The 25,824-nt window shown below is 46.8% G+C and overlaps 1 protein-coding gene across 1 annotated transcript in view; it reads left to right on the top strand.

The window, feature by feature from the left end:
- PSD3 (pleckstrin and Sec7 domain containing 3) overlaps positions 1-17,290 on the top strand; it is a 177,166-nt gene extending 159,876 nt beyond the window's left edge. The window contains exon 17 of the transcript XR_012159160.1: positions 17,274-17,290. The gene's annotated coding sequence lies outside the window, so the exon portion shown is untranslated. The remainder of the gene's footprint in view (positions 1-17,273) is intronic.
- Positions 17,291-25,824: the final 8,534 nt, after the last annotated feature.

The raw sequence follows: 25,824 nt of genomic DNA, 5'->3' as shown, positions 1-25,824 counted from the left end.
CTGGAGACTCGGTGTAGATACAGCCCTTGGGGGAGATGAGCGCCTCTGCTGTGAGAAGCATTGGTTTTGGTTTAGGTAAGTTAGGAGAGTAGGAAAGCTGCTGTCTGAGCACGTGTAGAGAATTTCGCTGTCAATCTGATAAGCGTGCAGATCACAAGCTACATGCTGAGCATGGCTCCTGGAATGGATTCCCCTTGTGTCTCATCTCAACGGCTGATCGCTGTTGGGCATCTTGGGACTGTACTGCCCTGATGCTGGGTAGATGGGGCCAGCTCCATCAGGTCTAGCTACTGCTCTCCCTCAGCCGCTTCCAAATGGATTTTCATGAAGTGAGGGAGGAGTGTTGCAGGGGCACTGCCAGAGAGGAGGGCTCGGGCAGGGGGTTGGGCTGTTCCCTGGAGGCTTGAACTTTGAAACTGGCTGATAGGAGGAAGGGTGAAGAAGTGAATACCAGTTACCACAGCAATGCCCACGTCACGTTTCTCGGGCAACTGAGATCCCTGAGGTGTGGGCGGCAGTTAGCGATTGTAATTGTTTCTGAAAAACAAAAAATGCTCTTTCTCTTGAGCTACCGTTTGCAACGACACTTAAGACAAACTGGCAGAGTCCAATTCCGGCTGGCAGGAAGCCGGGTGCTGTGGCAGGCTGATTAGGCTGTGTGGGCACAAAGAGGCTTGGGACTGAAATGCAGGTAGAGTGAAATCGCTTGGGGGCTGGTTTTCTTTGCTGCTTTTCTATAATTTCTCTTTAGACTGAGTGGAATGAGGCCCCTGGTTGGGTCAACTGTGGGGACTGAACCTGCGACCTGTGGATTTAAACTCAGGAGTGGCTACTGCTTGAACTAAATGACCCAGCGCTGGGGGGGAAGCGGGGGGGCTATAAGACAGCTGCTTGTTAGTCAGTCTGCCCTTGGAAGCATACACAGACAAGGTGGGTGAGGTAATATCTTTTACTGGCCAACTTCAGTTGGTGAGAGAGACAAGCTTTTGAGCCACAAAGAGCTCTTCTGCAGGGCTGGGAAAGGCACTCGGAGTGGCACAGCTAAATAAAGGTGGAACAGATTGTTTAGCATCAGTAGTTAACACACATTTCAAAGGGACCGTTCAAGGTGAAGTGGCCCATTAACCCCTCTCCAGTCATATTTCAGTCAAATACCCCCTGACAAATTGCCCTAGAGAACCTGCTTTGGTACAGAAATGCCCCCTGCCCCCCACTAATCGCACACCCCTAGTTGTCCCCACATCGGAACCCGTATGGGGTATCATCAAACAACTACAACCCATAGTCGATGGGGACCCCATCCTGAAAGAAATATTTCCTGAACCCCCTCTTCTGGCCTGCAAACAATCGCCCAACCTCTCCAAGCTCATCATCAGAAGCAGCTCCCCACAGATCAGGACACCCCAACTCAAAGAGGCACCAGACCTTGCCAGAAACAACAGATGCAAAACCTGGAGACAGATTTCCACTGCTACAACTATCAACACCCCCACAACACACCTTTCAGGATCCCTGGGTCCTACACATGCCTATCTCAACATGTAGTGTACCTCCTCCAGTGCACTAAATGCCCCAACAACAACTATGTGGGTGAAACGAGACATCACTATCGAAAACGATAAAAGACAAAACCACCCTGTCACGGGTGGAGGAACACTTCTCACAAAGTGATCACTCTCAGTCCTCATCCTCAAAGGAACCCCACCCCCCGTTTCCTCCCCACCACCACTTCCTTCCTATGACTGGAGCGGGTTAACAGGCCACTTCACCTTGAATGGTCCTTTGAAATATGTTAACAAGAACAGACTGTTTAGTACGTTTGGCTGACACTCTGGGGCCAGATCTACACAACCAATTTGCATCAGTATAACTATGCTGCTTAGGGGCATGAAAAATCCACATCCCTGAGCACCATAGTTAGACTGACCTAACCCCCAGTGTAGACTGTGCTATGCCAGTGGGAGAGCTCCTCCTGTCGACATAGCTACAACCTCTTGCAAAGGTGGATTAATTACATCGAGGGGAGAAGCTCTCCCATTGGTGTAGTAGCGTTTTTCACTAAAGCGTAAGTGTAGACCTGCCCTCTGTAAGCTTCCTGCCCTGAAGAAGAGCTCTGTGTGGCTTGAACGCTTGTCTCTCTCACCAATATAAAAGATACTACCTCACTGTGATGAAATATGCCCCTGTATTCACACCCTACCCACGATTGTAGTAATGTTTGTACAAAATATGCCTTGTAAGGTATCATCTGAAAACTAATAACTCACTGGTCAATAATATCATGGTGAAATGTATGTAACAACATTATATGTAAAGTTATGAACATAAGCTGACATCATGACTGAAGCGTGTTTACCAGATAAGTCTGGGACATGAGTAAACCTGTTTCTCAAAGACAAAGGACAAGTGGACGCCCCAGCCAGGTGTCATCAAAGCTGATGGGCCATCACCTATCAAGTGGCCATTCTTTGGCATGGAATGGGGAAAGCAAGAGACAAGGCATACACAGGTGAAAAAAACCAGCGTGAAACTTCTCTCTCACCAGACTCCATGGCTCCTTGTTCTTTCCATCTGAGAGCTTTATCTAGGGGTCACTCTCAGGAAAATGCCTTTCAAAGGGTGACTGAACTATAAAAGTGAGGGGCAAAACACCCCAAGTTCTCTCTCCCTACCCCCCTCTCTCTTTTCACCTAAAAGGATGAAAGAAACAGCCATTTGACTTCGGGAGCAGATCCTGGCCTGAGAGTTTGGGCATCAGTGTTACTGAAAACATGTGGGAAGGGAGTTCACCTTGAACCAAGCCTAGTTTGTTAAGTTTAGAAAGTATTTTATATTTATTTTTCTTGTAACCATTTCTGACTTCTGACCTCATTACTTCTACTCACTTGAAACCCACCTCTTTATAGTTAAATACATTTGTTTTATTCTGTAATCAAAACTAATCCAATGTTGTGAACTGTGTGGGTTAGTCCATTTAGGGTGGCAAATTGTTGCATCTTGAGCCCCTTAGTGGTGAAATGGACCTAATATATCTGAACCATCCAGGAGAGGGCTGGACAGTGCAGAACACGATTTGGGGATAAGACCTGGGAGTGGGCTGGCGTCACCCTGCACATAATAACTCAGGCTGGTGGAAGCCAGAGCGTGACTGGTGTGTTGCTGACAGGCTGATGGCCCATGGCTGGGGCTATACACAGACACTCAGGGTGACCTGCAGGCTGTTTGTGAGGGGCCCAGTTTGGGAGCTACAGCAGAAAACCATTGCGAGGCAACCAACGTCGCAGGGCAGGGGTGACCCAGCCCCTCACTGGTCTGGATTGCACCCCAGAATCTCGTACTCACCCACCTTGTCTCTAAAATATCCTGGGACCCACAGGGCTCCAACAACACTGCATAGAATTTGAAGCTTACAGCAATCCTTCTAAGGAAGCTTTCCCGCTCAGTCCCCATGAAGATGTAGGGCAGTTGCTTCATTCTCAAGGCATCTACCTGCCCCTCAGTGTTGGCAGCAGTTGCTCTATAATGTTTGCGCATAGCTTGTTAATCTTTGACCTTGTTTTTGTTAGGGCTTGTCTACATAGGGTTGCTCAGGGAAGTTAAGACAAATTAACGAAAGATGTAAAGTTACCCCTGTGTGAATGCTCTCATTCAGGAGCAAAGTGGTTTGACTTCACTTAAGCTTCCCTGTATGGGCTTGTCTTCACGTATCAATGAGAGCTTAAGGCACAGCAACCTAAGGCTGCTCTACTTCTGAAGGAGATCGTCCACATGGGTATTGTGTGCTTTAACTTTGCACCTTTAGCTCAATCATCTTCCCTTCCCTGAGTGTGCTGGTGTAGATGAGCCCTTAGCGGAACCGGCTGCTTTCAGCCTCCACCCTGCATGTGCTTCATCGGAGAGCGCTTGAGTGTCCCGAGTGTACCATGGGAAACAGCAGACCCCCTTTCCCACGGTCACCACACCACTGGCCTTGCTGACACTGGCTCCCCTGCCTCAGCCTAGCAGAAGGCTCTAGAAGTGGGACACCGGATGGCCATGACAGGCCATTGACCTCAAAAAGAGCCTGAGCACTTGGCCCAAGAAGGACGTGGGCGCTTTGGAGGGACAGGGAGCCGGGCCCTGACATTCAGCACGTGGGTGTTGGGTGGGAGGGCAGAATGGTACATGGAGAGCGGAGAATCGATTGATCTGTGCCGGGAAGGGGGAAGGAGCTCTGGCACCGGTGCCTGGAAGGCCGAGGTACTTCAGCACTGGCATTGGCATCCAGGGCTTGGGCCATTCACCTGCCTCCGAGGTCTGCTGCCTCAGCAAGGCATGAAGCCTAGCAGTGCGGTGAACCTGTCTGGGCACCTGGTTGATCTCTAAAGCTAGTCACCCCAGAGCACTGGGCCCTTCCCAGATGAAGGTCATTACAAGTTCCAGGTGGGCTTTCCAACATAGCCAGAGTTGGCCTCTTTCTGTTCCCACTGAAGTCAGTGGGAGTTTTACTTTTGATTTCTTTGGGCTCGGAGTTAGGGCACCTTGAGTGTTTAAATTGTAAACTCTCTTGGGTAGGGACCTTGTCTACACATTCATCTGGATCAATTAAATAGTAATAAATAATAATCTGTGAGCTGCAGGGCTTTTGGGAACCAGTATCTTTTTCATGCAAACATCAGGGCCTATTTTATGAGCCCTGGGGATGGCTTTACTTGCATTTGTACTTGGCTTTGAATCACAAATGTGATCAATTCAAGGAGTTGTGTCTGACTCATGAAAGCTGTCTAATGACTTGAAACTGACGGGTTTAAATATCAGCTTGAATTTCTATCTCTTGATTCAAGTATTTAGAAGTCTAAAAAAACCCTGAGACCAGGGTCTCAGCTGGTGTAAAAAACTCTTGTTCCAGTGGTCAGATGAAGGACATGAAAGTCAGTGGAGCTATGCCGGTTCATACCAGCTGATTAAGAATAGGCTCATTTCTGTGCCAGGTTTGGAAACACTCCCCAATATTTTTGTGCTGCCCCCCTTCTTTTCTAAGTGGATTGTATTTTGCAAGAGCCCCCAGAAAGGATTGCTGTCCAATTGCTAACAGGTCTGATTTTTCTGTAGGATCTAACATAAATAATTCTTTCTCCTCTTTGTCTGTTCAGGTCACTTCCAATTAAAGGGTAATCTTCCTTCTGTCTTTCCCCAGCAAGTACCCTTAGGCCCAAATGCGTTTCTGCAATTCCAGACACATCACATCTCAAGGAAGAAGGCTGGCATCATTGTTATCATTCTTGCCAAGGTCTATGAGAGAGATGAAGAAGTTGTAAAATTCTTTAGTTACTGGTATTTCTAGCTCATTGTTAGCAGGGTCATACTATCAGACCCTGGTGAGGTAGGAATCAATTATCTCGCTTCACTTATCAGTAGTAATTACAGCCATCACTGTTGCTGTATCTGAATGCATAATGCTCCTCAGTGCTCCTAGCCTCCTAACGCTCTGTGCAGTAGGGAAGTGCTATTATTCCCATGGTACAACAGGGAAACTGAGGCACAGCTAGGATAATTCACTTGCCAATGGTAACATAGGAAGTCTGTGGCAGAGCAGAGAATTGACCCTCACCCTACCAAACCCCACATTAACACCCTAATCACTGGACCATCCTTCCTCTCTAGTTGAAATTTTCAAAGCCACCTAACATAGCTGGGGGCCCACTTCTCACTGGTAGATTGGGTATTCATAGATATTAAGGTCAGAAGGGACCATTATGATCATCTACTCTGACCTCCTGCACAATGCAGGCCACCGAATCTCACCCACCCATTCCTGCAATAAACTTCTCACCTATGTCTGAGCTCCTGAAGTCCTCAAATCATGGTTTAAAGACTTCAAGGTGCAGAGAATCCTCCAGCAAGTGACCCGTGCCCCATGCTGTAGAGGAAGGCGAAAAACCCCCAGGACCTCTTCCAATCTACCCTGGAGGAAAATTCCTTCCCAACCCCAAATATGGCGATCAGCTGAACCCTGAGCATGTGGGCAAGATTCACCAGCCAGGTACCCAGGAAAGAATTCTCTGTAATAACTCAGATCCCACCCCATTTAACATTCCATCACAGGCTATTGGGCCTATTTATCATGAATAGTTAAAGATCAATTAATTGCCAAAATCATGTTATCCCATCATACCTTCTCCTCCATAAACTTATTGAGTTTAATCTTGAAGCCAGATAGGTCTTTTGCCCCCACTGCTTCCCTTGGAAGGCTGTTCCAGAACTTCACTCCTCTGATGGTTAGAAACCTTCATCGAATTTTCAAGTCTAAACTTCCTGATGGCCAGTTTATATCCATTTGTTCTTGTGTCCACATTGGTACTGAGCTTAAATAATTCCTCTTCCTCTCTGGTATTTATCTCTCTGATATATTTATAGAGAGCAATCATATTTCCCCTCAACCTTCTTTCGGTTAGGCTAAACAAGCCAAGCTGTTTGAGTCTCCTTTCATAAGACAGGTTTTCCATTCCTGGGATCATCCTAGTAGCCCTTCTCTGTACCTGTTCCAGTTTGAATTCATCCTTCTTACACATGGGAGACCAGAACTGCACACAATATTCTGGATGAGGTCTCACCAGTGCCTTGTATAACGGTACTAAAACCTCCTTATCTCTACTGGAAATACCTCTCCTGATGCGTCCCAAGACTGCATTAACTTTTTTCAAGGCCACATCACATTGGCGGCTCATAGTCATATTCAGATCCTCTAGGCAGTTTTGAATATCTCTGACTAAACTAACAACATTTGGTGTTTGAGCCATGGATTCCTGATTGGTGCCTGGGGCTTGCTGAGTTCTGAACGGTTACTAGCTGAGATATGTCGCATGTCCGTCTCCGTGCAAAAATGACAAATGCATTTCACTGCAAGTGGCCCACCAGTATTGGTCCATTATTAATAGCGGTTTGTATTATGTATTGCTTAAAGGCCGCAGCCAAGATCCAAGCCCCATTGTGCTAGATGCTGTGCAAACACACAGGGGGAGACAGCCCAGGCCCCAAGAAGCTTTCAGTCTGGACTCTGCTCAGTGAAGATTTAGGTATGTGCTTAACTTTATCCACGTGTTCCGTCTCATTGGGTGAAATTCTGACCCCACTGACATCAGTGGGAGTTTTGCCATTGATTCCAATTTCAACCACTGACTTCAGTGCGACTACTTGCAGTGCATAAAGTTAAGCATATGCACAAATCTTTGCGAGACCAGGACTAAATAGGCCGGACAGATAATGACAGGGAGGGGAAACAGGCACAGAGAATTAAAGTGATGCCCACGGCCTGAGCAGTATTATCTGTATTTCTTCAATCATCTTTCTACTTGGACCAAGAGTTCTTCCCTCTAAATGCACTCCTGTATTGGGAAGGGGAGTTGGGCATAGCATGCCAAGCTTCTTACCCTGGCCAGCTGAGAACAGGGGAACATTGCTCAGGAAATGTGAGCACCAGCCCTGGTTTTTCCAGTGTAAATAATAGCTCGACATTTGCCAAACCCCCCTATTAATTTTACTTTGTATCCCCATTTGGTTTCAATATAAAATAGTGAAGTCATTCTGCGATTCATTTTGAAGCTTTTATATACATGTTTAAAGATAAAAGTCATTAAGGATAGAGGTACCCTGATAGTAAAATATCTAAAGAGGGGGGTTTCAGTGATAAAAGGAAACAAGTAGTAGTTACAGATTTTTAAAGCCAAAAGGGAGCAGTTTGGTCAGCGATTGGAAGCAGTGTGGCCGACTGGATAGTGCTTGGGACTGGAACATAGGAGCCGTGGGCTCTATTCCCTCTGCTGCCACTGGCCTGCTGGGTGACTTTGTATGACTCATTTCACCTCTCTGTGCCTCAGTTTCTCCACCTGCAAAATGGGAATAATGATCCCGACCTCCTGGGTAAAGTGCTTGGAGGCCCCTAACTGGACAGTGCTGTGTAAGAGCAATGGAGGATTATCTAGTCTGACTTCCTCTTGGTGCAGGCCACAGAATTTTCACCTAGTGATTCCTCCGTCCAGTCTTGTAGCTTGTGCTTGACCTACAGCATCTTTTAGAAATGCCTGAGCAATCTTGATTTGAAGGCTCCAAATGACGGAGAATCCACCACACTTCTAGGTAAGTTATTTCCATGGTTAATTATCCTTGCTGTTAAACATTCATGCTTTATTTCCAGCTACATTACATCTGCCAGCAATGTCCCAGTGAAGAAACGCCCATGGTATAAATAAGCCATTAGTCCTGTTACCAAAACTAGCATCAGAATTCAAAACCAAATGGAAGTTTAGTGAAAGAGCCCAATGCCATGGCCCTGTAATTCATTCCAGGAAGAGCTGGGGTGAATCTAATGGTTCTCTATAAATATATTTTAGAGTAGCAGCCGTGTTAGTCTGTATTCACTAAAAGAAAAGGAGTACTTGTGGCACCTTAGAGACAAACCAATTTATTTGAGCATAAGCTTTTGTGAGCTACAGCTAAATAACTAGAGGAGGGCATCTTCCGGGTTTAGGACCTGGTCCTGCAAGCAGAAAGGCATGCACATGTGAGTAGTCCTGTTAGGTCCAAGAGGACAACCTTGCCTGAGTAAGCTGTGCACGTCCTTAAATGCTGCAGGATTGGAGCCCTACTGTATGCTCCCGCCATGCTGGATCTTCCTTCTGGCTGGGCCCACTATCTGCAGTACTTCTGCTACAGCAGCCGTTTATGATCGTTGTTATTTCTATTATAGCGGTGCCCTGAGGCCCCAGACAGGGAGCAGGGCCCCCCTGTACAAATGTAGCCAAGAGCCCTGCCCTCAAAATCTTACTCTCCAGGTTGCAAGGCTGTGCTCCATTTAAGGCAGACTTGGAGGACGGCTTTCCTGCTTTAGGCCCCTCTTTTTGCAGAGCTTAGTCTCTCTGGAGCCACTGATCTCTCTTCTGCAGATGTCTGCCTGCTGTGGCTCTCGGTCCCACAATGCCCCAGGGCTCTATATGTGATTAGACTCAGGCTCTCCCCCCGTGAATTCTCGATGCAGGGTCCTACTGCCTACAACCTTCTAGCTGCTTTGTGGGTGTTAGTTTCCCAGTCAGGACCCCCTGCTTCTTGTCCCAGTTGTCCTGGAGGCAGAACCTGGCCTAGGTCCTTTTCCTGGCCTCTCACCGTCCAGTTTCTCCTGCCCACTGTAGCTGCTGTCCCCTAACCTATTCAAGGGTATATGTCTGGTTCTCCACTAGTCTTCTGGCTCCTGCCCACAGCACAGTCCTGCCCTTTGGATTATTCCATTGGAGTACAGGTTGTTCAGGGATGAATCTCTTCCAGATTTGACTCCTTCCAAAACCCCATTCCTGATTCCCAGTTCCCTCCAAAATCCTGTTCCCCACCACCACACAGCTGCCTCAGCATCCCTTCCAACAGCTTGCTTCTGAGGAGGAGTATGAGGAATTCCCTCACTCCTGCTCCCACTGCTTGGGATTATTTCTTAATGTGTAGAAATGTCCCGCCCTGGAGCTGCACAATCCTCTGCAGCTCTGCTCTACAGATCACACTGAATTCAGACCAGGCCTGGGACAGTGAGTGAGAGGACTCTGAGTCCCAGGTCCCCAGAGGTATTTTGGCTCCTAACTCACATTGATTTCAATAGGAGTTAGGCACCTAAATAACCTGTGAAGCTCTGGGCCTGAGTGATCAAATGTAAGGCAGAGAGTACAGGGGAGCGATGACTGAGCGGGGTGAATGGGCTGGTAGTGAGCAGAGTTGGGTTAGAATCAGGGGAACGGGGGCAGCAGGAGAATGCCAATGAGAACAAATGAGGGCTCCTGTGACCCTCACCTGACAGCTGTTAAAAGTCTGTGACTCACCTTTCTGAGCCCATGGCAAATTACCAGCATCAGTAACACAAAAGCCGACGTCCTGGGAAATGCCATTCATGACAGGGAAATGAATCCCACAGCCTTATAAGTTTCCCACATTATTGTTTTAGTTTTATTGTGGAGTATTAAGGAGGAGAAGAAGCAGCCCGATGCAACTTGATGTTATTTTGGGGGAAATTGTGGCTTTTGTTGCTATCCAGCCACTGCTTTTGAGTCTGACCCATCATTAGGCTTTGGGAGGTGTTGTAGGGTCAGATCTCAGATGTGCTTAGCACCACAGTCCGAGCCTGATTCTCCAAAGAGCTCCGCTCCCATTTAGGCACAGAAATAAGACCCAGCAGTTCCCTTTATTCCCAATGGGAAGCAAGCACTTCCGGAAGAGTGGCCCATTGTTCCTTCCTTTGGATTGGAGATCTGGAGGTGGAGCCAGGACAGTGGCGGGAGCTGAGAACTCCCGTTATGCATTGGCTTTCACACCAGTTAGCAGCCGGCTCTGCTCAGGAGCACGGGGAGCCATTTTTGCCATGTGGCACAGCAGAGAAGAGAGACGGGTATATGTGGAGCTCCAAACTAACATCAGCCGCTTCACATGAAATCTTAATTCCTTCTTCCCTGACAGGGTTTCTGTTTAAGGGGGAACTGAAAGAAATAGTGGCCACCTTGTATTAGGAATGCAATTCTTGATCTTGGAGGAAGGGGGGCCCCTTGTGAAATGGGTAGCATTCATGCCCTGTGTTTGCGCCACAGAAAAATTGAGAATTTAACATTCTTTCCAAGGAAATGAGTGGGGGGCGTGCGGGGAACCACAATGCATTTTACACCGTTCTAATCCTGAGCTGCAGCTTTAAGCTAAATACCTTGCTTCATCGCTATTTATTTTGTTAAGCAGTGAGCAAGCAAAAGTCTAACAGCTGAACTGATGTGCCTGAAAGACTCCTGGCAGGCAATCCATCAAGCAAGTATTGATTAGAGCTGCCGCAGCAGCCATTTTGCACAGTAAGCCCTTTATTCTTTACTCTGATAAATGCTCGCTCAGAGGTAAATTAGCTGAGGGTGTCCTTCCCTTCATGTGGTGGGGCTGAATGAGCCTCTGATTCCCCAACAACAGAATTAAAGCCAATGAGTGGAACCACAGCCAAAGCCTCTAGTGCTCCAGAAAAGGGGAAGGGACCCAAGAAATAAAACCTATACAAATGCCTTGGCATTGTATGACTGAGCAATTCCCTGATGAGACTGAAAGCTCCTAAGGGGAATAGCCAAGGGATGCATTGATAGAGGTGGTACTCTCCCAAGCTCCCCTCCCACTTTCATAGCTTCCTAGGTTTTAAGGCCAGCATGAACCATTCGCTCATGTAGTCTTCATAACACTGGCCATTACATTTCAATTACCCCTGTGCTGAGCCCAATAATGTGTGTTTGGCTAAAGACTATCTTCCCAAAAGACATCTAGTCTTGGATACCTCTGCTGGATTCCTGGAGCTTGGCTCCTCCTTAGTGGGAATGGAGGCTCACTGGGGTTGGCTTCTTTCTCCCAGTCACCACTCATCCCCCCCGACTCCTGGCACCAAAATGAGACATCACTTGCGGTGGAGTGAGCACATCTGCAAGCTGCGATACTTCCTCTCTTCCTTGCTTTTCTGAGCAGGGAACTAGGCAACATTTAAACTGCTATCACTGGACAGCTGGCTTTTCACCTTGGTGACATGAATGAGGCACTCACATCCTCTAACTACATTTTCAGGCTCTCCACCGACCTGCACAACCGCGAAGGCTCAGATGCTGGAGGCCATGGCAGCTGCACGGAAGAGATGCTGGAATGCTTTTTCACTACATGTCCCGCAGTTACAGCCTCGGGGGCAGCTATGAGACGGTGGATACAAAAGAGTATTCTATTTTTATTAACATCCCCTGCAGATAGAGAAAAAGAAACCAACGTCAGGCCTGCTTTGTGCTTTCTTCTTTCTTCTTCTGCTTTCTTCTTGTGGCCCTTCAATTGCAAAAGGAACCTCAGGCGAATGGGATTGGGAATACTGCCAAATTAATAACACACGGTCACTTCCCAGTGTCAATGAGTGGGAGAGCTGCATCTCGCTTTATTGTTGTCAGGTTTTCCTGCGTAGCTGGAGTTGGGGTTCCCTTATTTCCTCCAGGCCAGGGGGGCAAAGTGGGAAATTCTTTGTTGATATTTTGATCATTAAAAACAAAGAGTTACGGGGCCGCGGGGGTGGGGGAGCGAGGGAACTAGCAGGGAAACATGAAGGGGGTTGTTTCGGTGAAACAAACAAGAGGTGGAAGCTAAGTACTCTACAATTAGTCTCCAGGGCCTAGGTGGGATAGCTCAGATGGGAGTCCTGCTCAAAGCCAAGTCCTGGAATAAATCCGGCTGGTTGAAAAGAGTAATAATCGTCCAACTTGGTATTGTCAAACTGTTAATGGGTTTTTCAGGAGAAGCGGCACCATATGTTTGGATGCCTAAGAAGACGTCTGAGTTATTTCTGCCCTGCTTCATTTCGCTGAATGAGATGGGTTGATGGCCCTTATTTCCCATGCTACAGTTGTAGCAGCGGGACATGACCCATTGCCTCAGTGTCAACCCATGTCTAGATACTTTTCTCAAGGTCCAGTGCTTGCACCAGAATTAAACCTTTCTTATGTCCCCTGTGGCACAAAATACCAAGCGTGTGTGGTGGGAAATAATCAGTGGAGCTGACATTTGGTTATGTGCAATGGACAGGCGCGTTACCATCTAGTTGTATTACAGTGGCAGCCACAGGCCCCAACCAAAATCAGGTTATAATAGAAATATCTCTAGTGCAGCAGTTCTCAAACTGTGGGTCGTGACCTCATTTGAATGGGGTCACCAAGGTTGGCTTCGACTTGCTGGGGCCCAGGGCTGAAGCTCCAGGGCTTCAGCTCTGGGTGGTGGGGCTCAGGCTACAGGCCCCTTGCCTGGGACTGAAGCCCTTGGGCTTAATCTTTGCCCCCCATCCCCTGCCTGAAGTGGTGGAGCTTGGGCTTTGGCCCCTGCACCTGGGTTGGTGGGACTCAGGCGGGCTCAGGCTTTGGTTCTCCCTCCTGGGGTCGTACAGTAATTTTTGTTGTCACAAGGGGGTCACGATGCAATGAAGTTTGAGAACCCCTGCTCTCGTGTAAGGTCTGTCAGTGATAGAAGGAAGCAAGAATTATTCATTGATTTAAGGCCAGAAGGGACAATTCTGACCCAGTCTGAGAGGCAGTGTGGTCTAGTAGCTCTCTGGAAAGACACTCAGCAGACCTGGATTCTATTCCTAGCTCTGCCACTGGCCTGCTGGCCTACCTTGTGCAAGTTCTTTCACTGCTCTGTTCCTCAGTTTCCCTATCTATAAGACAGGGGAAATGATGCGACCCTCCTGTGTAAAACACTTTGAACTCTATGAAAGAAAAGTGCTATTGTAATTATTTATTACTGCGCTGGACAATGTATATACACATAGTAAGAGACAGTCCCTGCCCCAAAGAAAGGGAGAAACTGAGGCACACAGAGGTGAAGTGACTTGCCCAATGTCACACAGCATGTCAGCGGCAGAGCTCTGAAAAGAACCAAAGTGACCTGAGTCCCAGTCCAGTGCCCTATTCACTGTCTTAGGCTTTTCTATTTATGGGCAGCATATCCTTGATATGTAGCAATTAATTCTTCCCCCGTCTCCATTACAATTAGTTAAACGCTGGCAAATCAATAGCACGTTCCTAAACTGGGCAAGCTTATCAAGCGTTTCTCTATGTGCAGTGCTGTATTTGGCTATGTTGGAAGATGTAGCGATACAACACACTAAGAGGCTACCCAATAAAGTGACACACCAAAAAACTTTCCCTATGGACCAGGGCCAGCTGTACTGTGACCAATACTCAGACTCTGAGCCAGTCGCTGGGAAGAATTGCCAACAGACGGCTGGCAGGAGGCATGGTTTAAAAGACACAGGAGAAGTTCTGCGCTTGAGCTAGACAGCAGCGTGGTCTTGGGGGTACAAATGGGCGGAATACAGCAAACAGTGCCATAAATATCCATGGCATATTGCAGAACACAGATAAGATTTATTCCCTGCCTTAAGGGACATACAAGCCAAATAAATCAACACCCAGCTTGGTTATTTATTCTGAATATCAGGACCTATTGTAATTTCAGACAAATAGCCTCATTATGTTCTGATTAAAACATGTCCAGTGAAAAGCTGGTTCCTCCCAGCCTGCAGAAAGGTCCCTTATTACAACATGGGGAAATATATGACTCTTTCTAGAGCACGTCTCTGCCCATAGAAGCCTCAGTTTAGGAAGCGATCCAAGGTCCAAGTCTGGCCCTCACGACCATGTCTTTCATGTCACAGCAGCCCTGGGAGGTGGGGAAGTGCTGTTATCCCTGTTGTACAGATGGGGAACTGAGACTCATGAAGGCAAAGTGACTTCCCCGACGAAGTCTGTCGCAGAGCAAAGAATTGAACCCAAATCTGCCAAGTCCTAGCCTCTCCCGCTCACCATTGGGCCAGCCTGCCTCTCTTTAAAAGCCCCTTTAAGCATGTGCTTCAGTTCCAGTGATGTCAATAAAATAAGAGCCACTGGCTTCAGTGGTTCTTGAGCCTCTCTTTAAGGCCGAGATCTGCCAAGATATTTGGTGCCTAACTCCCATTGCCTAAATGCATTTTGAGGATCTGCATTGAAGTGCTGTCGTGCATCAAGGCCAGAATGAAATATAGTTTTACGGTTAGAAATGTCCACGCTTTCTTTTTGTTGTTGTTTTTTTTTCCTTCTGTAATTAATGATCCCAGGAACAGGGGGTGGAGAGAGTGCAAATGCACCTGTAAAGATGTTCTGAATCTCTGAGCCATTTAAACTACTGATAACAGCAATCTCTCCTACCTTATTAATGTCTGCAGTGTCTGGTCTCACCAAATAGTAATGGGGACTTCACCTGTCTACGTTAATTGAATTAAATGGTTGGTTTACTAACCTGCAATGACGAATGCCTGAATTTAAAGGCTCTGGACCAGAACCTCAGCTGATGTAAGTCAGTGTAGCCCAAATGACTTGAATGCTGATTTACACCAGCTGAGGATCTGCCCCCTCCTTCCTTATCCTGTTATAAACTTCAGGATTGGCTTCATCTTTATCCAGTGAGGCAACATGTGGAGTGCACGCTCTGCGGGATACTTGTGCATTGAGACCTCTCAATAGGGCCAGAGGAAGGAAACCCAGGACCTGGGACCCCAGGGCTCTGCCCAGTGCTGTGATCCCACCCCTGTGCCGTGGCCCTGCTTCTTTTTGGGGTGCTAGTTGGCCGGGGCGACCTGCACATCAGCTGTTTGCTGGGCAGATTGTGGCCCACCACCACTGCTCTGTGGGCATGCTGGGACCCATCCTTCCTGCACCGACACCCCTGGCCTTTAGGCCGGGCCACAGTGGGTCCCAGAGGAGGGAAGCTTCACCACCCATCCACCCACATAAAGGACTTTGCCAGGGTGTGTGTGAGGGGGACTCTGCTGACTGCACCTGTGATAAATGATGGGGGCAGGTATCTCCCTTTTATGGACACCCAGCCAGCCAGTAGCTATAAAATCCCTCTTAGTAGCTGTTCTCTAATTGCTCTACCTTTGAAGGGTCAAAAAGTCTCACTGCTATCCATAGCTAAAAGGAAGTGAGTGGGCGCCTGGCCAAAAAAAACAATGGGAAGGCTAGAACTTTTTAAAATGGAGAAAAAACTCCCCTTTTGTCTGCCTGTGGCTGTTCTCCCGGGGAGAGGCGGACAGGGCAGAGCTATGCTGTAAGAAGCTTGGGCCAGGTATGAAAAATCATCTGTATCATACCTAGAAACTACTCATTTAAAACCCCCGATATGTAAGTGACTCAGGAAATGTCTAGGGAGACGTGATTAGGTTTATTCCTTTTATTTCTTTAGGGCTTGTGGATTCCTCTGTGCTAACCCCAGGTGCTTTTGTTTTGCTTGTAACCTTTGAGCTGGACCTCGAGAAAGCTATTCAGGGTGCTTAATCCTTATAGTTGCTCTTTTAAAATCTAGCAATAGCCTGAATTCCCAGATATATTTTCTTTCTTTTTTTTTTAAATAAAATTTACCTTTTTTAAAGAACAGAATTGGATGTTTGTGTCTTAGGAGGTTTGTGCAGATGTTGTTTAATTAGCTGGTGGCAACAGCTGAGTTCTTTCTTTTTTTTCCCCTTCTTCTTCTTCCTCAGCTCTCCCCTGGAGGGGTGGCGGGTGAGAGGGCTTGAGGGCACCCCACAGGAAGGAATTCCCAAGTGCGCCTTCCTGGGCTCTCAAAGGGGTTCTGCACTTGGGGGGTTGCAGCATCTACCCATCCAAGGTCAGAGAGAAGCTGTAACCTTGGGAGTTTAATACCAGCCTGGAGTGGCCAGAATTAATTTTTAGAATCCTTGCGGCCCCCACCTTCTGCACGCGAAGTGCCAGAGTGGGGAATCGGCCTGGACAGTGCCCCAGCAGGGTCACAAAAGGTAGGTGGCAGCAAGGGCCCTGCTGTGCCAGGTCAGGCCGTGCAATGAAAGTGGGTAAGAGGTGGCAAACGCTGAGGCAGCGGTTTACAAAGTGGGCGATGAAAAGGCTGGCCCAGGCTGGGCTCTCTAGAGTAAAGAGGCCTGTTGCTATGAGCCCCCTCTGCAAGGACTCCTGTGACGTCACAGGCTGGCATAACGGTGAGCACAAACGGGGCCGTTCCCTGCCCAGTCTGAAACGCTGGTGCCTTTGTAACCCGCATAGGAGTGTGTGTGTCAGGCCCACTCTGGGCGTCTGAGCTCAGGCAATGGCAGCTCATGCTTTTAGCCCTCAGCCAAGATGGCGGCCATCACACCATCCGCAGGCTGGCCGCATGTTATTACGTGCACTGGAGAAAATCAACAGGTGGCTGGTAAGTACCTTACCAGCAGCCACAGGATACCAGCAGCATTTAGTGCCCTAACCCCATAAGTTTTGAGGGCTCATTGTGCCCAGGGTCTTTCTCTTTCTGAAGAGTCCATGGTCTCTTTAAGGAGGTAAGCCCCAGCCTGGGTGCCCAGCGTCTCAAATCCAGCACCTTCTCCCCAGCCCCCCTTCATACAGCCAGCATGCTCTGCCCACGAGATAGCACTCCTTGCGTGGCCCAACTTTCCCTCATGCTGGCTGCGTTCCAAGAGCCTGTGTTTTATAAGGCTGCAGACTCCTCCCATTCCCAGCATGCTTTGCGAATGGATACTTACAGCCAGCACATCCCTCCCTGACTGCCAGTGAGATCAGCAGGATTATGCTGTATCCCAAAGCAGACATGCACACACTTTCTATGTGTCTATTTTCTGGTAAGTTCAGTTTCTCAGAGTAAGGGCTTGGGTTTTTCCTTTCTTTTCCCCAGGATCGTTCACTCTCTTACATCCTTTATTTGCTCCTTTTCAGACCTCTTGGAGACATGGCCCTAGAAGGAGACCGCAACGGTACCCCCACAAAGTGGGCTGGTCCTTGTGCACATTGCTCCCTTGGGCAGGTGATGTGTTGCCCTCGGAGTGCCTCTCTATCAACCCATTTCTCCAGATACTGCATTGAAGCACGTGCACGTGGCTGATTAGCATATGTTGATGGACAAGTGGGGGTTGAATGGGGTGGTTATTTGCAGAAAAACCTTCCCCAAAGCCTGTTGGTTTGTCTAACCCAGGAGGAAAGCAGCATCCCCAGCATACTAGCTGCAGCCTTCTGAGTATGGGATCCCATTGCGGAGGGAAGGTTGCAAGCCCAGACAGACCGACAAGCTCTCTGAATGGAAATTGTGGCGAGGCGAGCTGCTGCTGCAGCACTGTGGTGCCTTTGGTTCCCATTGTTACCAGGTAATATCTGTGATCCAGAAACAACAGGCAGAGGGAGGTGAGCGTATCAGGATCCCAGTGGCGAACCAAAGGACATAATTAGGATGAGGAGCACTGGTGCTGTGTGGCAGTCACTGCTGAGCATGTGGCTCTGTCCGAGACTGGAAAGAGACAACTCGGTGCAGCCTGTCCTTTTGGGTGGGGCAGTGTCTTTGATTGGCTCTGGAACTGCCCCAAAAGTGTCCTGCCTCTCATATCACCCCCCCCCCCCGCCCTGTGTCTGGCACAGATGGGCCTCCCAGCAAGTAGGGGGAAAGCAGTGCTGGGCATCCTGAACTCCGAGTCTGCCCTGGTGTGACAATATTCTCCTATATGCCCACCCGACGTACTATTGTAATTATCTTTGTATGAAGTAGGCCTTGTAAGATATCATTTGAAAACTTGTAATTTGCTGATCATTATTGTCCTGGCAAAATATGTGTGGCAACAGTGTGTGTGACATTATACAGTAATAACCCTGTATGGTGATGTTAACACACGTTCCAAACCCCACAGCCCTGCCCAAACAGAAGTTGGCAAACAGGTCTGTCCTAATCAAAGGAATGTGTGCTGTGCTTAGTTTGTATTTAAGCAGTAAACCGAGTCATAAATCAGGAAGAAAAGACAAAGAAAGTTCAAACAGGTGAAAAAACCAGCAGGGAGTATCCTTCCACAAAGACTCTCTGGCTCCTGGGTCTCAGGTGGAAATGGTTTTCAAGAAGATGACTGAAAAGGATGGACATCACCCCCCAGGCATCTGCCTATTGCATTCCCTGCACCTGAAGAGACAAAGGAAGCAGCCACTGGACTCTGAGAGTTTGGTCAGTAATCTGCTGGAGCATGTGGTGAGAAACTCTGCTTGAATCTAATATAATTTGTTAAGTTAGACATTAGTAAATGTTTTATCTTTATTTTTCTTTTATTTCTGACTTTTATGCCTTATTACTTGTACTCACTTAAAATTTCTCACTTTCTAGTTAATAAACTTGTTTTACTGTTTTATCTAATCCAGTGTGTTTAAATTGAAGTGTCTGAATAACTATTTGAGATAATAAATTGGCATCTTTTTCCCTTAAAGGAATAATGGACTTAAAATAGCTGTACTGTCCAGTAGAGGGCTGGGCAGTACAGGAGATACATTTCTTGGGGAAATCCAGGACTGGGAGTGTGTTGCAATCACCCTGCAGTGTAACCCAGGCTGGTAAGAGCCAGAGCGTAACCCAGGCTGCAGTTACACACAGACACTCAGGTGTGGCTTGCATGCTGGAAGGCTGTTTGTGAGCAGCCCAGGTGGGAGCTACTTCAGCAAGGCATTATAAGGCACCCAAGGGTGCAGGGCAGGGGTGACACAACCCCCCACTAGTCTGGACTGTGCATCCCTGAACTTCCAGTCTGCCAGAGTATGTGCTCTATTTGCAGGAGCAAAACTACTGCATAGTGACACAGAACGCAGGAGGGTAAAGACCGAGGAGTGCGACTTCTCCTGGGAGCTGAGTGGTGGCTCTTCCAGCAGCGAATAAGCTCTCTCCCCAGGGTTGGTGTTGGAAGAAGAAATTCATTTCCCACCTTATCTTCCTTGAATTTAAAATGGTTAAAAACCTACATTTCCTCACATAGCCACGTCAGCAGAGCTGATTTAATGAAAATTAGGAACATAGAAATTACCAGACTGGATCAAACCTCAGGTCCATCTAGCCCAGTATCTTGTCTCTGACACTGGCCAGCACCAGATGCACCAGAGGAAGGTGTAAGGACCCTTCTGTAGTCAGAGGTAAGATAATTTGCCCCCAACATTAGAAATCAGGATGAGATCAAATAGTTAGAGATTGACTTAAGCCTTGAAGCACGAGCTTTAATAGCCCTTCCAAAATTTTGGTGTCATTAATTATAACTCCGGATGGTTTTGTTATCCATATAAATGGCCAATCCCTTTTGTGACTCTTGCTGTTCTTGGCCTCAATGACTTCCTGTGGCAGTGAGTTCCACAGTCTAATTACATGTTGTGTGAAAAAGTATTGCCTTTTATCAGTTTGGAATTTGCCCTTTTTTAATTAATTTCATTGACTGCCCCTTTGTTCTTGTGTTATGAGACAGGGTGAACAGAAGCTCCTGAGCTACCCTCTCTAGACCATTCATTATCTTATATACTTTTATCATATCCCTTCCTATTCTTCTCTTTTTTAAAATTAAAATGTCCCAATCTTTTAATTCTCTCTTAAATAGTTTTTTTTCCAGGCTCTTGATCATTGTCATGGCTCTTTTTTGAGCCCTGCCATGGTTCTGTGGAAGCCTTTTTGACTTCCCCTCCCTCCAGAAAAGCTTCTTGGGAGGGTAGAGGAGCCATTGATACCAACAGGTTTGGTGTAACATCTACATGCCAGGTTTTGGGCTAAGGAATGGTTCTGTTAGCCAGCTGGATAATGTTGATTAAAATATACTCTCCCCCACAAAATTAACAGAAAATGTGGAGAAATGGGTCCTGCTTCAAACACTTTGAAATGAAAACATCAAAAATCAGCATTTTTCATGAAAATAGGTTTTCATTTTCTGAGCAGCTGTATTCTGAGCTAAATAGCTGATCCAGTACGCTGGCATGTCTGGTATGCTGGCACCGTGATGCCAGTCCAGGTGCAAGCCTGCCTCCAGAAGACACTAGTAAAGACAGGACTGTGGCCGAGGGGCAAGGACAAAGGCCTTCTGTGGAGAAGGGGCAAACAAAGCCTTCAAACCAGGGAAAACACAACTGCTTTCTGACCTGGTTAGAAAGTTCCTGAGGCTCAACAAAATGTTGGCCGCACTTCAGTAACTTTCACTTAGCTCTGATGTGGTCCCATAAATCCCTGCTCCAACCAGTGCTGGAAAAAATACCACACAGCCAGCATCCTGACCTGCTTCCTCTAGAGTTAGGTTTGACAGAATTCAATTTTTATTTTATAATTTTGACAGACAATATCAACATTTAGTTTTAAGCACTTTTAAAAAAAATCTATTTTAAATTTTCACAGTTGCACAAAATTATGGAGTTTCAGCATATTTTTCTATTTTTACCTATTTAAATTTTCATAGTTGCAGGAAATGATGAGGGGGTCAGTTAATTATTTAACCATGGTGGATGCTGAGACTCAAAAAGTTAAAAGCTTTGTAAACTGTTAAACCACAAATTGTCAGCATCACGTGTCAAAATATACAAAGTAAATATCCGGTTTCAGAGTAACAGCCGTGTTAGTCTGTATTCGCAAAAAGAAAAGGAGGACTTGTGGCACCTTAGGGACTAACCAATTTATTTGAGCTCACGAAAGCTCATGCTCAAATAAATTGGTTAGTCTCTAAGGTGCCACAAGTCCTCCTTTTCTTTTTTTAAAGTAAATATCCCCAACTCAGCAAGTCAGATCCATTTTTACTATTCATTCGCTCGTCTATTGGTAACAAGTCTGATTCAAAAATATACAGCCCTGGATTTTGGCTCTAAGAAGTTTCCAGGCAGCATATTTCTTACTTTGCCTGTCTGTACATTTCAATTATTATCAGTGGAAATAGTTTTCCATTGGTTTGTGTGGGGGTGAAACTGACATTTACTGATAAAAACCTAATCCTTCTAAGCCTTTCTAAGCTTGTGGATCCACTGGTGCGGCTTCCAAGGTCTTCAGCAACAACCATCCTTAACATAGTATTTATGCCCTTGATGTAGTGCCATCTGCCACACTGAACTGGGCCAACGCGCTATCCGATCTGGCACCCATTCGCACAGCCGGAACTGTACTGGATGCAGGCGAAAGAACAAACACAGCCAAACCTGGCACACTTTGCAGGTCTCTACCAAATGGAGGAATCTCTTTCTACGCGTAGCTGGTTGACCCCCTTGTGGCCTGAAGCATGAGAGCCCATAGGAGTCGGAGTTGGAAAAGCAAACTGAGCTAGCCTAGCTCTGCGCCTGTTGAAGTCAGCGGTAAAAAACTCCGAGCTAGACTAATGCTGAGTGCCTTTGAAATCCCACCTTTTGTGTTTTGCCCTGCCTAGTGCAGGCACTGACCTCCTTTCACATAAATGTATCGTCTTTGGGGGTCAAATGTACAGCGCTACTTGCCTCAATAATCTCCTGTAACTGCGACTTCCTGGCTTAGTTATACAGCTGATTAAAGTCTTCCTTGTATCCATCTTTAGTTTAGTGCTTGCAAATGAGTTAATTTATCCTGTCGTCTGTGAACGGGCTAATAGAGTTACTCACCTGTACAGCTCCAGGCCGTTCATTATTTTATAGATTCCCATCAAACCTCTACTTCCAATTCCCCTTTCTAAAACAAAGGCCTGCTCCTGCAGTCACTTACTCACATGATGTGCTGGCTTTACTTAGGCTAGTTGTGTTTCTGAAGTGTAGGGGGCTGCCGGCATGAGTCAGGTTTACACACGTGGGTAACATCTTCAGGGTCAGGCCCTCAGCCATCCTAATCTTTTGGTGTCCCCCTCCTAAGGAAGCCCCTCAAGTGGTTCTCATTACCAAATGCACTTTGGCTGTCTGGGCCTGTATGTTCCTGCCATTCAGCATCCCTGGGGAAAAATGGGAAGGATGGTGCAGTGGGAGACCCGGGGTTAGTTCCCTGCTCTACTGCACGCTTCCCGGGTGGCCATGGGCAAGTCACGGGCGTGGGGGTGCAGCAACGCTGCAGGGGGGAGGTTGCATCTGCAGAGCAGGTAGCCAGACATGAGCTAAATTAACTAGCAGTGTGGCTGCAGCCACACCGACAGTGGCTCAGGCTAGCTGCTGAGACCAAACCTGCCTGCCCCCTGGCTACATACGCGGGCGGCTAGCCCTAGACAATGTGGCCAGGCTATTTTTAGCGCATCTGTCTATCCACATTAAGGAAGCACCCTCCCTGCTGCTCTGCAGAGATCCCTTAGTCTGGCTGGGCCTCAGTTCCCTGTCTGTACAATGGGGATAATATCACTTCACACCTCACAGGGGTTGGTGAGAATAGATACGTAACAGATCAGGCAGCACTCAGACACTACAGGAATGGCGGTTAGCTAAGTACCGCAGCACGACTAAGGCCGTGTCTACACTACCACTTATGTCAGGGGTGTGAAAAAAACACACATGCCCCTAGTGACGTATGTTTTGCCAGCATACGCGCTTGTGGGCACAGTGCTATGTCGGCGGGAGACGCTCTCCCACTGACAGACCTACCGCTGCTCGTGAGCTGGTTTTATGATGCCGATGGGAGCGCGCTCTCCCATCGGCACGGCACGGCTACCCGGGCGCTCTTACAGAAGGGCAGCCATCTTGTCACCCCTGTGCTGCTGTAAGTGTAGACATGGCCTGAGCCAATGCCAAGCCTTAAAGTGTTTCCAGTAAAGACAGCTTGAGCTGCTAATACTCACAAGGAGAGACAGCATTTACTTCCAAGGTATTCGCATTTCACATAAAACACACTAGCATCATCTAAGAGCACGCTGACAGCATTTCCCTTGGGACCCTTATTAGTGAGTATCTGTTCGATGGTTTGTTGGAGCAGGCTAATAAAATATATAATCCTTCCCTTTGGTGCCAGCAGGTGGCACTGTTTACTCTTTTACTGCTGTGAGGTTCTCTGTAGGAAGCTAGACCCCTCTCTGTCTAGCAAAGAGCATATTAAACGGTCTCACAAACTTCCCCAGGATTGCAGCTGTGTCCAGCTCACACGCAGGATCTCAGCTCCTATGATGAGAGGCGCAGTATAAGAACCTATATGTAACAGAACCCGGTGAACCCGGTGATGCTGAGGAGCTGCATTGGGCTGGCACAGAAGGTTACGGTAATACCCTACGCTGTGGGTGACAGAGAACTGCCAAAGATGTTTACTGGAATAACCCTTCTTCACAATTAACACTGTCTCCTCTCTGTGATATATTAAAAACAATGGACATGTAAGACCGTCCCCAGCTATAAGACATAAGAACGGCCATCCTGGGTCAGACCAATGGTCCATCTAGCCCAGTATCTTGTCTTCTGACAGTGGCCAATGCCAGGTGCTTCAGAGGGGATGAACAGAACAGGGCAATTATCATGCGATCTATCTCCTGTTGACTTCTCCCAGCTTCTGGCTAGGGACATCTAGAGCATGGGGTTATGTCCTTGATGATCTTGGCTAATGGCCATTGATGGACCTACCCTCCATTAAATTATCTAATTGTTTTTTGAACCCCATTATAGTCTTGGCCTTCACAACATCCCCTGGCAATGAGTGCTGCAGGTTGACTGTGTGTCGTGTGAAGAAATACTTTCGTTTTAAACCTGCAGCCTATTAACTTCATTGGGTGACTCCCCACCCAGTTCTTGTGTTATGTGAAGGGGTAAATAACACTTCCCTTTACACTTTCTCTACACCAGTCATAATTTTATAGACCTCTATCATATCCCCCCTTAGTCATCTTCTTTCCAAGCTGGAAAAAGCCCAGTTTTATTAATCTCCCCTCATATGGAAGCTGTTTCATACTCTGAATCATATTTGTTGCCCCTTTCTGTACCTTTTCCAATTCTAATAGGTCTTTTTTGAGATGGGATGAGCAGAACTGCAAACAGAATTCAAGGTGTGCGTGTACCATGGACTATTATATTGGCATGATAATATTTTCTGTCTTATTAGCTAGCCCTTTCCAAATGGTTCCAGATATACTGTTAGCTTTGTTGACTGCTGCTGCATATTGAGCGTATGTTTTCAGAGAACTATCCACAGTGACGCCAAGATCTCTTTCTTCAGTGTTAACAGTTAATTTAGAGCCCATCATTTTGTATGTATAGTTGTGTTTATGTTTTCCAGTATGCGTTACTTTGCATTTATCAACATTGAATTTCATTTGCCATTTGTTCTCCAGTCACCCAGTTTTGAGAGATTGCTTTGTAGCTCTTCACAGTCTGTTTTGGATTTAACGATCTTGAATAACTTTGTATTGTCTGCAAATTTTATCACCTCACTCTTTACCCCTTTTCCCCCAATAATTTATGAATAAGTTGAACAGAACAGAGCCCTGGGGGACACCACTATGTACCTCTCTCTGAAAACTGAGCATTTATTCCTATCCTTTGTTTCCTGTCTTTTTAACCAGTTACTGATCCATGACAGAACCTTCCCTCTTATCCCATGACAGCTTACTTTGCTTAAGAGCCTTTGGTGAGGAACCTTGTCAACAGCTTTCTGAAAGTCCAAGTTCGCTATATCCACTGGATCACCCTTGTTCACATATTTGTTGACCCCCTCACAGAATTCTAATAGATTGGTGAGGCATGATTTCCCTTTACAAAACCCAGGTTGCCGCTTCCCCAACAAATCGTGTTCATCTGTGTGTCTGAATGTTCTGTTCATTACTATAGTTTCAGATAATTTTCCTGGTACTGAAGTTAGGCTTATCAGCCTGTAATTGCCAGGATCACCTCTGGAGCCTTTTTAAAAAATTGCATCACATTAGCTATCCTGCAGTCATCTGGTACAGAAGCTGATTTAAGTGATATGTTACATACCCCAGCTAGTAGGTCTGCGATTTCATATCTGAGTTCCTTCAAAACTCATGGGTGAATCCCATCTGGTCCTGGTGACTTATTACTCTTTATCAATTTGTTCCAAAACCTCCTCTACTGACACCTCCATCTGGCACAGTTCCTCAGATTTGTCACCTAAAAAGAATGGCTGAGGCGTGGGAATCTCCCTCATATCCTCTGCAATGAAGACTGATGCAAAGAATCCATTTAGCTTATCTGCAATGGCCTTGTCTTCTTTGAATGCGCCTTTAGCACCTCGATTGTCCAGTAGCCCCGCTGATTGTTTGGCAGGCTTCCTGCTTCTTCTGTACTTAAACAAAGTATTGGTGTTAGTTTTTGACACTTTTGCTAGTTGCTCTTCAAATTCATTTTTGGCCGGCCTAATTATACTTTTACACTTGACATGGAGGTATAGGAGACATTTCTCTAACAGACATTGAAAGCTTTTACTATTGGCATCTCAAATATATCTAAATTTATCTTGTTTACCTAGAATTAGTAAGTCCAGAATCTGAACTTGGCATGCTATATGCAATTGCCTTTCCACTGCTAATAATAGATGTTACATTTTTATTGACCTGTAACTGGGAGCAGAGGT

The sequence above is a fragment of the Lepidochelys kempii genome, chromosome 5 (genome assembly GCF_965140265.1).
Source record: "Lepidochelys kempii isolate rLepKem1 chromosome 5, rLepKem1.hap2, whole genome shotgun sequence".
In the NCBI taxonomy this organism is placed as follows: Eukaryota; Metazoa; Chordata; order Testudines; family Cheloniidae; genus Lepidochelys; species Lepidochelys kempii.
Note: the sequence above shows the minus strand (reverse complement) of the source record. Positions and strands in the feature narration are given on the sequence as shown.